The following is a 5,000-nucleotide window of genomic DNA, read 5'->3' as shown; positions in this document are numbered from 1 at the left end:
AAGCTGTCATGTTCTGACTCTGCTGTTGTCGTATTATCCTCATCATTTTCTGCTTATGGGCCTGGCCCTGTCCTGCCTGGTGTTGCTGTAGTGCTAACTGTGCCTTTTTCAGTTCTTTCTTTCTATTTAGCTTTTTTCTCTGAGGTATCCCATAGACATATCTCCACTTCTGCACCTTCCCTTAGTGCTCACTGTCTCCTCTCCCTCTTCTTGTCTTTTCTTAGTCTTGCCTACCCTTTCCCTTGCATTAACAGCATTTCAACTCTCTTCACTATCTTTCTCTTTTTCAGTGATATCTTCCAATAACTGGTCTAACTCTTACATTTGTTTTGATGTTCCGCTACCTGTCTTGTCCTTTCTATTTGTTTCTTTGTACTGCGCTTGTAAAAGGGCAACCCCATCTCTGACTGATCTCTGTTTTACGTTAAACTTTAACTCTGTACAACTATCGAGTGACCTTGCTATCTCAGACCACACTTCAACCCTGTCAGGGCTGCCCTACTTAAATTGGAAAGGGTACTTGCACAGTATCTCCCTACACAGCATCACGTCATGGTCATCACTCCACTCCATTGCAGCCCTTCAGTAATGCAAAACGATCAGACATGAATGTAATCATTTCCATTATTCAGGGATTCAAGATGCTTGAAAATAATGAACAAATTATTGAATAATTGAAAATAATCTTCAAACCTCACTACAAACAGCAAAACAAGGAAATGTTTTTAATTCAATCAGGAGTAGACTGAATCGATTTTTATAACTATGCTCAAATAAAAACAGGCGGTAGAGGACTGTGTATGGCTAATACTGCTGTAAGTTTTTTTCGTATACTGAAATGAGGATATTCTTTAATAATTAAATAAACATAGCACATTTTTACGTCTAGCAACGCACCTTAGCATGCTTAAATACTCATTTGGTTTCACTTTGTGGTCACCTGGAGTTGAAAACCATCCACAAGTTTCAGAAGATATATTTTGAGCTTAATCTTTTAAATCTCTAGTGAATGAAAATAAACCTAACAATAAAAAATTTCTTACAATAAAACTTCATTAACAAAAAGTTTTCTTTCAAACATTGGGAAGTAGTTAAGACAAAGAGTGTTAGCATTCATTATCAAATGGGAACCAAAAGGAAAAGCAAAACAAGCGTGAGCAAACTTACTTGAGATGCTTTTCAGCTGACATATTAAATCAATGCCTGTGGGAAAAGCAAAAATGCACAAATATTACACCAATTCTTACAAAAACTGGCCTGGAAATGTGAATAAAGCTAGAAGAATTAATTTTTCTCCATGACAAGGCAAAAAGTTGATTGAAATGTTAAAAAAACTTCACCCAAAACTTCTGTAGTGTGTATTGCATCAAACCACTCTGATTACCGAACTAGAGAAGACAGCCGCGGTGGCAAGAAACACAGACGGCAACACTTACGTGTGTGCAAGTCCACAAAACTGTTGGTGCTTCATGTAAAAGTCCCTATTATTAACGTGGAAGAGGAGAGGTCCTAAAATGTGCAGACTTTACCTGCTCAAAATTCTGGCATGTGTTTTAGGGCAGAATAAATCCTTTAGTATTCAAGAAACTGTCTCAGCCTCATAGAACACTGTTAGTTCATTGGTGAAAGAAGTGGTCATTCCACTGTCATGATAACTCACACAATACTGCATCTTACAGGTGAAAATGACCATATCAGTGTCATAGTCATTTGCGTGGGCACAAGGTGTGCTTCAATTATTCAGCTCTGAGTTATCAGCTGTCAGAGGTGTTCTGCAGGGCAAGAATGTAAACTTTGGAGGACTTTTGGCATAGAGGAAGGGGCTTTGTGCCTGACTTGGTGGAAATTAAGATAAGTGCAATTCCAGAATCACCAATACATTTCTCTTAGGTGGAAGAGCTATTACTGAGACAATATGTTTCAGCCCTGCCACAAGAGGAGAATGGAATAATGGGTTAATCCTTCAGCAGCCTGAGACATGGGTTATGCAAGGAAGGTAGAGACCAGTGTAAACAAAGTCTTTCTTGCAGTATTCTCAATGCTTCTAAAGTTCATTATTTTTATAACTTGAAATCTGAGCTTTGTAAATTTACACATTAGACGTCTTTAGGCCATTATGAGCCTCTCTTTTCTCTCAATCTGTGGGGTGTGTTTTTATGCAACCATTTTCTCTCTTCATATTTTGCCTCAAACTTTACAGTCTGATGCAGGATAGGGGCAGCTGGTAGTATAGACAGTCCTAGAAAAAGGTTATACTGCACCTCTTAGTGGATGAGAAATGTTCTTGCCCTACCACCCAGTTTGAATGAAAGTGGTTTATCTTGTGACAGAGAAATGAAAGTGTTGAATTGAATTATTTCAGACATGGTTTGATGCTACTCTGGTTTAAAGAATGTAACCAAGAAGTTTCAATTCATAGACTCATATTCATAGATCTATTAATTGTAAATTCTTGGTTGCAATCATTAAATCTTTAAACTTGATTCTGTTTTTAACCTCTAGAGTGTATTGGACAGAGAACTTATGCTCAGTTTTCCTGTTGCATTGTGTTTAAATTATAAGGGAAATCGGGACATTCTTCACACATCAGCTCAATATTGGTCTCCATGAAGTGTTTTTTTTTCATATTTTTTTTTCTGTTGTTTGTTTTTGCAGAAGCACTTAATAAATAACAAAATGAAAGAACAATGGACCATGACCTTTAGACCAAAGCATTCCTTTAAACTTATTGTAACCCTTTGGAACCTCAGATATTGATGCTAACTATTGAAATGGGTTTCACTATTTTAAAATAGGCACAAGCATATACAAAGCATATATTTTTATTTCACTATTTATTTATTTATTCGACTCTTACTGAGTACATAACATATAAATATGATAAATAATAGTTAGGTGACAGTTAATGTAAATTGATAAAAGAAGAAGAAGAAGAAGAAAAAAAATCCAAAAAAAGAATAGTGAAGAGAAAGACTCAGTGAGGGACAGTCACGACAGAGCAAGCTCCAACTAGGTGAAAGCCCAATAAAAATAATGGTAGGGGAGAATTTAAGTAAAATACAAATAAAATAGATAATTCAATAAAATATAAAAATATATGTATCTACTATAAGAATTTACGTGTAAAAAATATATATCAATTCTTATTTTAAAGGTTAATAATTATTAATATCTACTGTATTTAAAACAACATCAATGAAAACTTAAATTCTTTATGGAATAGCAATTGGGGCACAACGATTCCAAGTATAAACATTATCCTGATCAAACGTTTCAATAAGTGCTTTTTTATAATAGTTAACGACAGCTGCTTTGAAAGCATTAATGCTGGGTAAGGTTCTTATTGACAAAGACAAGGAATTCCACAATTTAACAGTTCTATTGAAATAACTATGTCGAAAAAGTGATGTTCTGCATTTTAAAGGCTGATAGTCTAAAGAGCAGCTATGACGAGTGGACCTGGTTATGACTTCACATTGGACAAACTCTGTAATATCAACGTTACTGTATATGTGCCATTAATGGCCTTAAAGAAAAATACTAAATCCCTGATTTCATGCCAGTAAGACACTGGCAAGAGGTTCGGTTTAAAAAGAAGTCTTCAGTTTAATAAGGAAATGTTTTTAGAAAGGTTATAAAAAAATAGTTGCTGATGCAAACAGTCTAACTCAATTGAGACATCATATCAAATGACATTATATTACCAAATATGGAAAAGTGGTTCTGAAACCAGTGAAACCTCCAAAAAACACATTTTTATGTACTAGTTTTCCACTGTTTGAGAATTAATTGTAGGTTAATGAAGAGTACATACTATTTACAACTTAAGCAACAAAACTTTGTCAATTACACACATGAAATAAGGTATCAACTTTGGTTGTGCAAAGCAAAGCTATGAGGATGATTATTATAATAAAAAAATATACATTTGAATTATAAAATTTGTGTTCATTTATGTTGTACTTATCAAAGGGTTGAAATCGAGATTGTTGTTCTGGAGAGGCAGTTAATGTTGAAACATTTCAATTTGGAGTAGTGTGAGGCTGGTCTCTTGGCCTTCCTGGCTGAACCCTTGGTCTACCACAAGGCTTCCTCAATCTTTGTGGCTCTGAGAGTCAACCTGTCGAGTGTGCACTTTGCAGGCTAACCTGTTGTTGTGTGAGGTAGGGTAATGGAAGTAATTTGGGTTGAAGCTGAAGTGAGGGTTAGGGGCTGCTGGTTCTGGGTTTCGTTCTTTCTCCTGAAATATCCTCTCGTTCAATCGCAGTTCCACAACAGCCTTTATGAATTCAAACATTTTAGGCACCGGTTTCTGAACACTTAGCCATCAGAATTTTGGTATTTGTAATGCTCAGTTCCAAAAGATAATTCTTAATAAAAATATTTCTTAATACCACACAGTTACTTTTGAGGGGCATGCATAGTTGGTAACCTGTCGATCGGAGAGGTCAACACCTTCCATATTCTGATTTTAATCAATGACTGATGGTTGGTTTACAGCTGTCTTCTGCCATTTAAGAAGTTTATAAACAGCAGCAGAGGGAACATATCAGGAACATATGACAACAAAACAGTACTCTCTGAATGCAAATAGTGTGATACTAGGTAGTTTAAGTGTGAGACATCAGGGTTTCACCTCTTCCATAACTCCATGTGATAGTAGAAGTAAGAGCTCTCTTGAATTCCTAATAGCTGCTGTGGATAGTTGGTAGTCGAATAATGAAAAAAAAAACACCAGTATCTGTTTCTGGATACACCATACCATTAAATCTGATATTCAGTGGAGATAAAGGAAGATAAGGATGCCCTTCTACAAACTACAGCAGTTAAGCCAGTGTTGGGAGTGAACCAAACCTCTGGCCATTTGAATGTATGTCCTTAACGCCGCCTGCTTAGATTAGCTCGCTATTTGCAGGAGGTGATTATTGTACAAAGATTTTCCTGCAAACTTAATAAACTTGAAACTTGAAACTTAATAAACTAAATAAACTTGATGTATT

The 5,000-nt window shown here is 35.7% G+C and overlaps 1 pseudogene; it reads right to left on the bottom strand.

Moving 5' to 3' along the window:
• LOC131798825 (uncharacterized) overlaps positions 1–4,297 on the bottom strand; it is a 4,347-nt pseudogene extending 50 nt beyond the window's left edge.
• Between the last annotated feature and the right edge of the window lie 703 nt (positions 4,298–5,000).

Source organism: Pocillopora verrucosa, chromosome 4, assembly GCF_036669915.1.
Source record: "Pocillopora verrucosa isolate sample1 chromosome 4, ASM3666991v2, whole genome shotgun sequence".
Classification (NCBI taxonomy): domain Eukaryota; kingdom Metazoa; phylum Cnidaria; class Anthozoa; order Scleractinia; family Pocilloporidae; genus Pocillopora; species Pocillopora verrucosa.
The sequence above is the reverse complement of the archived record's forward strand: the minus strand, read 5'-3'. Positions and strand labels throughout refer to the sequence as shown.